Raw genomic sequence first — 13113 nt, 5'->3', positions numbered from 1 at the left:
CCCACAGAGATTCTCTTCCAACATATTTCCCTGCTGCAAACCAGCCATCAGTCCATCCTCCGTGCTTCGTGCATGCGTGTGCCGAGCCCTGGTAATCCTCCAGTATAATCACTCCAATTCAATTTACTAAACATCACATTTCCATCACAACGCCATGCGTTTCAAGAAGCCTTTTTCCTGCAGCACTGAGGGATATTACCTCAGAATGACTGACGGCAAACCATGCAGGTATTAGCGCTTTAGCATTAACGTCCTCACAGTTATTTCACTGCGGTGACGCTGCAGCAATCATCCAGTGCAGAACTGGGTGCTTGTTGCATGCACAGAAATTACATAATTACACTATATAACAGAACAGAGATAAGGGATAAAGTATATGGCATTAAGGCCTGTCCATACTGTCTCCGACCACCGAACCTTTCATCAAAAGGTCCGGTTCAACTACACAATGACGTCACTCAGATCTTCTGAAAAGCAATACCCTGAATTGGAGGTCAGAAAGCTGCACGGTGCAAAGTCGGAACTCTCAGACCAAACCTTTGGTGGTCGGAGACAGTAGGGCAGTATAGACAGGCCTTCTAGTCCTGATGGAGTTTCTTATACCTGATATTTACTAGGGACGCTTGTAGGGTTAGGGTTTTCCAAAAATAGCAGATCTACAAGCTCGCAGCGCGGCACTCGGTGCCGCGCTGTGAGCTTGTAGATCTGCTATTTTTCAATAGTTAAAGCATAAAATAATGATACACAATCACGCTTGGGCTCATGTGTTTAACTCTGAGAGGGTACAAGTGGATACATTATGCACTAAGGATTTTACTGTGTTTTCCCCGTGAAAGCAGCCGTCAAATCTCAGGTGGAGGCAGCCTATATTGAATTTATTTTACTGTATTTTTTTTTAATCATACTTTGGAAAGGTCAGACCTGCATGTATCCGCACGTCCCACGACAAAAACTCAGAAACGTGTGTTGTGTTTTATTGTGCATCACTGGTGTTAAATAATAGATGAGAGAAAGAAAGATGCAAAAGAAAGAGAATTATGAGAGAGAGAGAGAGAGAGAGAGAGAGAGAGATACTAGCTGTGTGTTTGTGAATTGTGCCTGTTTGCCTGCCTTCCTGCTTGGGTGCGTGTGCGTGCGTGCGTGTGTGTGTGTGTTACACCAGTCCACTACCAAGTACACATTTCCTCAGAATTAAGTCAGTGCATGTACACTATGACTGCTGTGTCCTCACAGCGACTGTAAAATGCTGCAGGTTATGAGCGACACATCCTGGCAAAAGGTTTAAATCAGTGGAAGTCAATGCACGGTCCTCACAAGCACTGGAATACAAACACCTGTGTGTCCACGTCTGCAGCAAGTCTATGTGTGCACGCACACACACACACACACACACACACACACACACACACACACACACACACACACACACACACACACACACACACACACACAAACACGTTAAGTGTGTTAATTAACACGCTCACCCCGTGACCTCTCAGATATGTTATCTATACATAAATACGGTATACATAACACTAACACAAAACGGTAATTAAATGAAATCAATCCAAACACGCTGCGTACAGTGATGAATGAATAATGAACAACTGCACTGCTATCGGCTAAGAAAAATAAATAAATAACAAACTAAAACATATGTTATTAATAACGGTGTCTCCCACAAGAAAGCCACTCCAACGGTGTCCCTAATGTACTTTCCTGTATCGTTGTTATTTCTCCATAATTTTAACTAGGCCTTTTTGTATTTTCTCATAAATGAACGCCCTATGTTTGATCATACTACAGAGTAACACATCTAAAGTAGCAGATCTGAAAGCTTGAAACACGGCGCAAAGCAAAGGTTTAGGAAGGAACCGTTTTGGACGATTTAATCGTTTTTATTTTTCCTTCTTCTTTTTTCTTCCCTCCTCCACCTCCCTACCCCCAGTGGTGTAAAGTAAATAAGTACATTTACTTAAGTACTGTACTTAAGTACAGTTTTGAGGTATTTGTATTTTACTTGAGTATTTCTAATTCTCAATACCTTTACTTCTACTCCACTACATCTCGGATCTGAATATTGTACTATTGCTCCATTAACCTTTTTTTGAAAAACTCAAGTACAAAATGTGAGAAAAAGAAATAAGAAAACACCTGACTTGAGCACATTTCAAAGTACATCCGTCTTCAGACATAGATGAAGATGTATCTGTAATCCTCATTGCTTCTTATTCATAACGTTCAGCTTGCTATCTCCTCTATGTGCTGCTGAGTGAGATGTTGCTAAACTCAGGAGACCAGGGAGTGTGGTGGGGAAATCAACAACTCAACTTACAATTAACAACTCACAATTCCAGCCGTTTAGCAGGTGCTCTTATCCTCAGTGACTCACCCAGTGTGAGATCACAACAGTAAGCAGAGTAAACATGAACTCTAATCAACCAACAACCAGGTGAGAAGTCTCTCAAGTAGACGTGCAGAGAGGAACAATTCTAGTGCCTCAAAGAAACTAAGATATCGGGTAAACAAATAAGACGAAACAACAGAGATGTCCATGTATGGGCATTCCCATGTAGGTCTTAATATTGATGACATCAGGGATCTCCATATGGGCATAAAGGAAATGAAATTTAGTTTCATTTTACACTCTCTCAAGAGTTAGCCTAAATAATCCTTAAACATCTGCATTACTTGATTTACAAGAGGTCTACACTATTAGAGAATATAGAATTGTTATTTCGATTGACATTTTGCCTGTCATCTCAGCCTCGAGTTGTGGACAAAATCTTCATCCAACGATAACAAAATGTTCTAAGTTTTGGGTCTCAGAGGCTAAATCCCATCAAATGGTGATGTGGCTCAAATGCAGAATAAATAATGGACCTTGATATGAAAAAGTTTGCAAACCATTGCTCTACGGAGGAAAGTCGGAAGGGATTTTCACCTCCGGAATCTCCACTGTGCGGAAGGAAGCTCTGCTGTTGCCAGTACTGTTGGCAGTTATACCAACGGAGCTGAACAACTCTGTCCGTCGTCCTGATAGGAGGTTTTGTGCCGGTGAATGTTCATCGAGCTGACATGAGCTCTCCATGGTCCTGAAACGCCAGCACTCCATACTGTACTGTACACGCTGCTGCTGCGGAGGAACCGGGGGAAAACAAACAACACCCAGCGTCCTTACAGCCAGGGGCGTCACACCAAATTCTGGGCCCTGGGTAACAAGGATTCACTACGGGCCCCCCCCATGAACGTTAACTATTGAAAAACAGCAGATATACAAGCTCACAGCGCGAGCTTGTAGATCTGCTATTTTTTGAAAAATCGTGAAAAATGTGTGCAAGAAACCTACGTCAAGGACCCCCCAAGATGATATGTATTTGGCCACGGACCCCGATCTCAAAATATTTAGTTCCAGGGATCCCCCCCCCCCCCCCCCCCCCCAGAAGCAAAATTTGAGGTGCCGCGCTGTGAGCTTGTATATCTGCTATTTTTCAATAGATAAAGTTCTTTTACCCCTTGTGACCCCCTCCTTACAGCCTCACAGCGGCTGGGAAAAGTTCACAGAAATAGCAGGGTGATTCTCCATCCTGTGACAAAGAACTTACTGTAGTTGAGCTGCAACTCAACTAAGTTTATCCACTTGAAGCCCAGAGTCCAACAGTGTTGATTTAGTCAACAAAAAACAAAGTTTGCAGACTACCTTTTTTTTCTCACTGATGACAACTAAATAAAGACTAAATAAAATCACGCACACGCGCGCAGCGCGCACACACACACACACACACACACACACACACACACACACACACACACACACACACACACACACACACACACACACACACACACACACACACACACACACACACAGACACACACAGACACACACCGATGTCAGAGGAAACCATGCAAGGCCCCAACCTGCTCACCGGGAGCAACTAGGGGTTCAGAGTCTTGCTCAAGGACTCTTCCACACTAACTCTGGGGGAGCCCGGGATCGAACAAGCGGACGCTCTACCTCCTGAGCCACCGCTGCCCCTTGTTTGGGATTAACCGATTTTCAGTATCTAAAAAACAAAAGTCTTTGTGGAAACAATAACAACACAAATCTTGTATGAGGGGGTCAAATGGCAAAACATACTTTCAGATGGGGGTCCGCAGCCACATACATATGAACCCCTGACACGGAAAAGAACATTGAGAACCACTGTTATAGAAGGCAGAAAATATGTAAGAGTATCCGTGTGCGCATGCCAGACCACCCACACGTTGTTGCCTTTCAAAAGAGGTCAGGGTGAATTTAATCAATAGCTTACACAATACCTCTCAATACAATGGCTCTTTCTCCCGCTCTCTCACACACGCACCACGCACGCACGCACGCACGCACGCACGCACGCACGCACGCAAACCCTCAAAACAATGCATATTTTCACGTCATATTTCATGCGACACAGACATCTCCTGTCTCCGTGCGGACAGAGCCAGTATATATTATTATTGTCTCCCGGGCTCAGGGAGCGTCGACAACACATTGCCTCCTTGCAGATGAGTAAATTAGGCGAGCTGTCACAGTCACAGTCCTTGGGCCCAACGCAGCACTTTTCACCGTCTCCCACCCCTTTTTCTGCACGGATCAGCAAGTTATATGGAAAAAGAATGGTGGAATGGTGGGAGGGAGAGAGAGAGAGAGAGAGAGAGAGAGAGAGAGAGAGAGAGAGAGATTAAAGGGAAACTACTAGGTTTTCCTATTTCTAGTTTATAATTTTTATCCCACGATTTTGCAACCCCTTTTTCACCCAGTGCCAATTGCTTATGTAATCCTGGGCTCTGCTCTCCCTCTGCCGCGCCTGGGGAGACAACGGACTGACCTCATGCTTCCTTCAATGCATGAATAGTCCAAGTTGTTTCTTTTCACCCAAGTTGTTTCTTTTCACCTGACAGGGGGGATTTCCCCGGGATGGACGTAGCGCGTGGAAGGAACACGTTATTCCAACCAGTTCCTTTCCCCTCCATCAAGCACCCCGGCTGGCCAGGGGGAGGCATTATTGAGACCAGGATTACTGCATGTTTTTGTGAGGGTATCAACCCTAGGAGACACGGGGAGAACATGCAAACTCCACACAGAAAGGCCCTATCGCCGACCCCACCTAGGGTGTGGGCGCTGATGACGCGGAGGGAGGAACACGCCCCCAGCACCCACAGCGTCCCCTGGCGGGAATCGAACCCAGGACCTTCTAGCTGTGAGGCGAAGCGCTAACCACTGCGCCAGCGTGCCTAGGTTTTCCAATTTCAGTAACTATATTATTGTGCTGGGGTGTTTCCTTGCAGAAAGATGCATCCCCCTGGCTGTATTGTGGTTCTGTTCCACTGTTTATGTTGACATCGCCCTGAGCTCTTAAATGCTCCCTTTGAACTTCAAAGGGGTTGTGCACTGACGTAATTGATTGGGCCATACACGTGTCAAACTCACTCTGTGCTCGTTAGTGTTCTCTCTAATCAATTAAATCATCAAACACCTGTTTTATGCCTGTCAGAGGGGGGAGGGGGGGCGTGTTTGTACACACAGACTTACCTAGTTTCCCTTTAACCACTTTCAACTTAGAAATACTAAAAAATATATATGTTTTTGTCTTTTGTCTTTTTTTACCTTTGTATGCAGAATTATGTGCCGTTTCAAGTCTTCAGACTCCGGCAAATACATTTTCTTTCCCTGTTTTGTCTTTCTAATTTTTATGGAGAATGGAGTACATTTTTTTGCAGAAACACGCAAAACGGCAAGAAACCACTCCATTCCCATTGAAAAGCAGAATCCACCTTCATAGATAGGTTTATGCCTCATTCACTTACAGAAAAGCCAAGCTAATGGTTTGCTTGGTAATTCAATGTATTCTCTATGCAAACCAGCTTTTAAAATTTCCAAGCTGGGAAAAAAAGCTTGGAAATTTTTAAAGCTGGTTTGCATAGAGAATACATTGAATTACCAAGCAAACCATTAGCTTGGCTTCTCTCTCAGTGTGAATGCAGCATTACACTTTGAAGTCAGAGAAGGTCATAGAAATAGCAAAGATAGCTGATCTACAAGCTGTACCACATGGATATTACAATACTCAATAGAAGAGTAGGTGGACCAACTACAACCACATCTGTTGTGTTATTGTATTAGCATACTCTACAAGATATACTGGACAAAACAGCCTTTAATTAAACAACAAATAGACTGCAGAGAGAGAGAGAGAGAGAGAGAGAGAGAGAGAGAGAGAGAGAGAGAGAGAGAGAGAGAGAGAGAGAGGTAGACAGTACAGTACAGTACATGTGCGTGACAGCGGACGAGGTTGGGGACTTTGCAGAGGAGAACTCAGCCGAGCACAACGTCAGAGCGCCGAGGCGTCCAGATGTTCCAAACGCAAACGCACGCTTCTAGGAAATGCGTGACGACCGCACGATGTTGAAGGGAGCCGACCGCACGATGTTGAAGGCAGCCGACGTTGCACTTGACTCTGCCACACTTAGAGACGCCCTCCTGAAGGGTGGCGTGTCGGCACCCATCACTATCAACCCGCCGTACCCACTGTACCCAGCACCATATATGGATGGATGAGGGAGAGAGACACTGATGCTATTTATACCAGCTGCTACAGGAGATGTACAGAGAGAGAGAGGGAGAGAACGTGAGGGTGGGGGGTTGAAGTCTAGGGAGAGGGAGGGAAAGATGGCAGAAAGAAACGATAGAGAAGGAAACTGAAAATGGCAGCAGACGAGATGGGAGTGGATAGGAGACTACAGGGGAGAGGAGAAGAGAAAGAGAGGAAAAGAGAGGAGAGGAGAGGAGAGGAGAGGAGAGGAGAGGAGAGGAGAGGTTTTGAAGGTGAACAGATCACAGCATTAGCATAGAGAACAGAACGGTACAGTGGAAGGTGTTGTGATAAGCTGTCATCCACACTCACTGTGATACATTCTCTCTATTCTCTGCTGCCTCTCTGGATTTAGCAGTCAATTTACACCTACTGTACAAGAAGGGAGGGGGGGCATACACGTGCTATGCATTTAATACGTATAGTGCAAACACCCATGTATAGTTTCAGGCAAGTGCACAAACACATGTATACATTACATCAAAGGTTTAAGTGTCCTCTCCAGACCATGAATGCAGTTTTTACAATGGTGAAAGAAATGCAAATACCCCTCTTTCCATGCCATACCTGAAGGCAGTTTTACTGGGGTTAGGATTAGGGTTTGGGTTAGAGTTTGGTGGTCGAACCAAAGGGTGTTCGACCTAATGACATGTTACCGTTCTCTCTCCTATAGTAACACAAAGTAACAAGACAAAATAGTATCCAACGATAACAAAATATTCTATGTGTTGGGTCTGAGAGGCTAAATCTCCTCAAGCGGAGGTTCCGTGGCTCAAATAAATAATGGACCTTGATGTGATCTCTGGCCATGAGCTCAGCTTCAACTGACCTGCACTCTCCTTCAAATCTAATCCTCCTGGACAACCTAAGATGTTTACCCGGCCCAACAAAAGACTTGAGCAGCAGCCTCTGTTTGGTGATGCTTTGTACGTTTGTGGAATAAATACCATCGTTTAGCTCTTCTGTCAAAGCTGTTAGACATTAACAATCCCCTGTAGCAACAGCAAGCCTTGAGCGGGGGGAGAGAGAGAGAGAGAGAGAGAGAGAGAGAGAGAGAGAGAGAGAGAGAGAGAGATGTTTTAAGGTTATTTCTCAGCATTGTGTTTGTGTTTCTCAGAATGAAAGGAAACCAGAGAGCAGAGAGAGAGGAGAAGACATGAAAGCAGAGACCAGGAGTCAGATTCAAACCGGTGACCTCGAGGTGCTCATAGGGAGCACAAGGTCTGTGTGCACTTCTTACAGGGTGACTCACCAGGAACACACACACATGCACATGCACACGCACACGCACACACACACACACACACACACACACACACACACACACACACACACACACACACACACACACACACACACACACACACACACATTCATAGCCTGGCATGGCCAGACTATTATCACTGATTATAGATGCCTTAACTGTTAAGGCATATAGATGCCTTAATCAGTGATATAATCAGTGATATTGTCTAACACTAGACTAAACTTTAGTCTAGTGTTTCCACCACTTTCAACCTCATGTTCCTATTGTGGGTCATTTTAGGTACATTTTCCCCCCAACAATACAAAAATGTCAAACATTGTTACAACAACTTGTAACTTTGAAACAATGTGTGAGTTTTGATTGATTGAAGGCTTTATTAGAAGTTTGCATAGGAAAATGTACAGATTCATGACGGTACAGTTCACTGGTACAAGGTCTACTAAAAGGAGATCCATGAAAAGACTAAGCTTATTTCAACAGGAAACCATTTAAGTATCTCATATAACATTGAATGACAGACAAATAGAACACAGTACTATGCAGTAGACATGTAAAGAAAAAAAGAAAGAAAAAGAAAACAGTAGGTCTATACAATCAGTAAGTACAGTATATACAATATATACAAGGAAGGGGCAGGTAACAGTAAGTCTAAACAATCAGTATGTACAGTATATACAAGGAAGGGGCAGGGAGGGTAGGGTTGGGCTAGGTTTTTACCAGTTGTGAACGGCTGCTGCCTGTAAGTGGTTTTTTAGGGCAATTTTAAAGGATGCTAGTGATCCACACTCCTTTATGGCCTTCGGTAAGGCATTCCACATTTTTGTGGTATAGCAGAAGAACGAGTTCGACCCTTTCTTTGAGTTGACTCTGGGTTGAACGTGATCTGTGGCACTGCCTCTGGTGTTGTAATTATGGACATCCTTAACGTTTATAAAGTATTTTGACAGGTACTTGGGTATCATAGTGGTGTAGTGTATCTTGTACACCAGTCCCATTGCAAGTTGCTGTACTCTGTCATCTACTCTGAGCCACCCCACTCTTAACTGGTGAGTAGCGGTGAGGTGAGTCTGATTGGGAAGGTTAAGCAGGACCCTAATTAGTTTTTGAGCTTGTAAATGTTTTCTGTAGCAATATTTGTGTCTATAATCCATACGAGTAATTATATATATATATATATATATATATATATATATATATATATATATATATATATATATATATACGGCTGTTTGGTAAATAAAGTTGGGTGATGCATTTTGTTGCTGCAGAACACTTGTATCTTTAAGTTTTTCCCCCTCATAAGTCAATGTCCTACTTGTTCAACAGCAGAGTGTTTTCAGGTAGCCTCTGTATGTAGGTTTAAACTAGTAGAACTGGTTCTGATGATATATTAAGTCTGTTGCTGGGGAACCCACATGCAGTGAGTGTACATGGTGACCTATAGCCGCTTCTCTTCTAGACCTAGTTTAGTTTCTCTCACAAAACTCTGCGAGGCTGGAAGGAGAGATGGTTCCATTCCTCAGGACGGTATATGTGCCATCTCACCCACTGTAAGCGATGGACCCACGCTGTCCTCAGCCCCCCCATAACCCAACAAGACCTGGAATGATTTTATACTTTAGCTATTTTTGAAAAATCACGATTTGTTTTGCAAATCTTTGAATATGTAAGGTTTAATATATGTTTTAAAGGGGGTCCCTGATACATAATATTTTGAGACGGGGGTCCGCGGCCAAATACATATAATCCTAGGGGGTCCTTGATATGAAAAAAGTTTGAGAACCACTGACATAGAAATATGCGTTTTTTCTAAAAAAAAATAAAAAAAAATAAAAAAAGACCCTTAGAAGGATTTAGAAGAAACGTATAGAATAAAAATATTTAAAGACACTGCATTGTGAGCTTGTAGATCTGCTATTTTTTTATAGCTAAAACATAAAATAATGGCTAAAGCGGGGGCTTCAACAGGGGGTCCTCAGAGTTACTACAGGGGGTCCTCCAAATCTTCAATCCTTTGTATATTAACAACTTGAACCCTAGTGTCCTATATTCTGAGAACTGTAGCCAAAAATAGGCGATCTACAAGCTCACAACGCCTCGCAGCTTGTAGATCGCCTATTTTCGGCAAAGAGGGTAAATATCTGAAAACACAAATTGACATGAATCCAAAATACACTGATGATTGTGCTGTCAAACGATGAAACTATATGGAATCTATGAACAGGTTGTGGGGTCCCTGCTTCATCTCTCTTTCAACTAAGGGGTCCTTGGCGTGAACACATTGAAGACCCCTGGGCTAAAGTAATACTAGGGTCCCGGTCTTAATGCCATAAACTACAGCACTAAGAGAGAGAGAGAGAGAGAGAGAGAGAGAGAGAGAGAGGGAGGGAGGGTTGTCAGTGCTGTCATTGCCTGGCCCTGCAGTCTGTGTGTCTCCTATAGGGAATGAATGGCAGAGCCATGGCCTGGGCGACACCATCCACCACCGTTACACTGCAGAGCTGACATTAATAGGATTGCTCTGTCAGAGGCCACACACTCACAGAGACAGGTGTGTGTGAGCGCGCACACACGCGCGCACACACACACACACACACACACACAAACACACACACACACACACACACACACACACACACACACACACACACACACACACACACACACACACACACGCACACACACACACACACACACACACACACACACGTATTTCTATATGGATGTGAACCTTGCTCTTGACAGCCAGGGTCACATATCACCCCCGCCCTCCCTGCCTCCTGGAATGTCCTCATCTGTTTCTGTACTTGTTAAAGGTGTTGGGCTGTGAGAGGACATCATGTACAACCAACCGCTGCTGCTTTGTCACACCGTGCAGGTCAGACAGACCTTAAAGGACATAAAACACCAGATTCATGGACACTGCTGGCTGTTCTTACTCGAGCTGATGGGTTCAAACCGTCAGATGTGGACCGAGTTACCCACCTCCTATTCTTCAAGTCAAAGTGCGTGTGTATAGATAGATAGATAGATAGATAGATAGATAGATAGATAGATAGATAGATAGATAGATAGATAGATAGATAGATAGATAGATAGATAGATTTTTTTTATACCACGATTTTGTAACCTATTTTTCACCCGGTGTCAATTATCTAATGTAATCCTGGGCGCTACACTCCCTCTGCCAACTTGGGGAGAGCAACGGACTGCCCTCATGCTTCCTTCTATGCATGAGGAGTCCAAGTTGTTTCTTTTCACCTGAGCTTCCCTGTTTGGAAAGCTCAGGTGGCGCGTAGAAGGAACACGTTATTCCAACCAGTTCCTTTCCCCTCCCCTAAAATGCTTGGTAGCCAATAGCTAACTTCAAGCTAACTTCATCCTGTTCCTGTTCATGACACAAAGGAAAGTGTTCACGTGCGTCATGGCTGCGCACGGCTTGTGCATATACAGCGTATGTCTATGGTGGATTCTCTGGCCACTGGGCGCCCTCTAGTGGAGATTCCGGGCACTGGATGAGTTAAGTAGTACTCAGGTAAATGTACTTCCTTCCACTGCTCAGGACAAACTGCAAAAATCCATGGACGAATCGACCACTGTCTCACTCTCATATAAGCATTGTGGTCCAATAAACAAACGGTCTGCGCGTTTTGGCGGGGAGGTGGCTCTGTGTGGTTTATGATAGTCATTCACTCATATTTGATAAAGCCTGTTTCTAGCGAAAATGTTATTAATTCGGCGACGGTAACATTAGCGTTATCTCACCATCAGTTGATTCTTCATATCCATATGAGTCAAACCGCTGAGATCATTTGTTTATGTTTGGAACACAGTTCTTATATGACGCCATATGAAAAAAAAAAAAGTCTATGGGAATTCAGAATGGGGGGAAAAAAACGCGAACCAGATGGGTAAATGACATCAAACTGCTTTGCTCTATAAGAACCAAATAATGTCACATGCGTGGGACGAGGGCATCCAGACAATCTGCTGCCGCTGCCACAGAGTTTATGTCACATACAGCATGTTAGCTGTCTCCTCTCTATTAGATCTGTTGTGTCATTTAGAAAAACACGTGGGTGAAATTAAACATCAGCGCTGTGAGAATATTCAACATTAAAGTGGAGTTTATTAACCCATTTAGGCCTAGGATTATTGACTACTTTAACCATTGAAAAATAGCAGATATACAAGCTCACAGCGCGGCACCGAGTGCCGCGCTGCGAGCTTGTAGATCTGCTATTTTTGAATAATCATGATTTTTCTTTGAGGTCTTTGAATATATCTATTTAAAAGCGAACATTTTGTAACTCAAATATTTGCTTCTAGGGGGTCCCTGGAAAAACATATTTTGAGATGGGGGTCCGTGGCTAGGGTTGGGTATCGTCGGCGATACTTTTAATGGTATCGATTCACTGAACCGATACTATCGAGTATCGGTTCACGTAAAAACGAACGATACCTTGTTTCGATACTTTTGAATGCACCCCTTGCCGTTCGCATCTGTAACAGTTGGGCTACTGAAAGTTTAATGACTGCTTTAGTAGGCTACACTCGTTACTGTGAAAATAGCCGAGAATAGCCTATAATGTATATTATTATGATAATGATCCAACGTCTATAAAATAGCCCATAGAAAAAGGCAAATAATAATTATAATAATAATAATAAATAAAAAGTATCGAAAATGGTATCGAAAAAGGTATCGTATCGATTCCCAGGTATCGAAAAAGGTATCGTATCGATTAAAAGGTGAACGATACCCATCCCTATCCGTGGCTAAATACCTGTAATTTTGGGGGTCCTTGACATGAAAAAGTTTGAGAACCACTGATTTAGAGGAAGGATTTAGTAGTCGGGTCAAAGATCGGGTCAAAGATATTCATAGACTTGCACACATTTTCAAGATTTTTCAAAAATAGCAGATCTACAAGCTTGCAGCGCGGCACTCGGTGCCGTGCTGTGAGCTTGTATATCTGCTATTTTTCTAAGGTTAAAGCATACAATAATGGTTAAAGTGGTTAAAATCTAACGCGACTCGGGCGCGTTCCAGGTATTTGAGAGTTAAAACAAAGCATAATTGTTAGCGTTCACAATCTGCATAATATGTCACGTTATGTAACGTTCACAGCTGTCATCTCTGGTATAAACTGCAGGGAAATAAACAGCTCTACGGTGGAACACTGCAACATGGAGATGATCTTTGGCCTC

Source organism: Nannobrachium achirus (genome assembly GCF_963921795.1).
Source record: "Nannobrachium achirus genome assembly, chromosome: 20".
In the NCBI taxonomy this organism is placed as follows: Eukaryota; Metazoa; Chordata; class Actinopteri; order Myctophiformes; family Myctophidae; genus Nannobrachium; species Nannobrachium achirus.
This window is presented reverse-complemented; position numbering follows the sequence as displayed.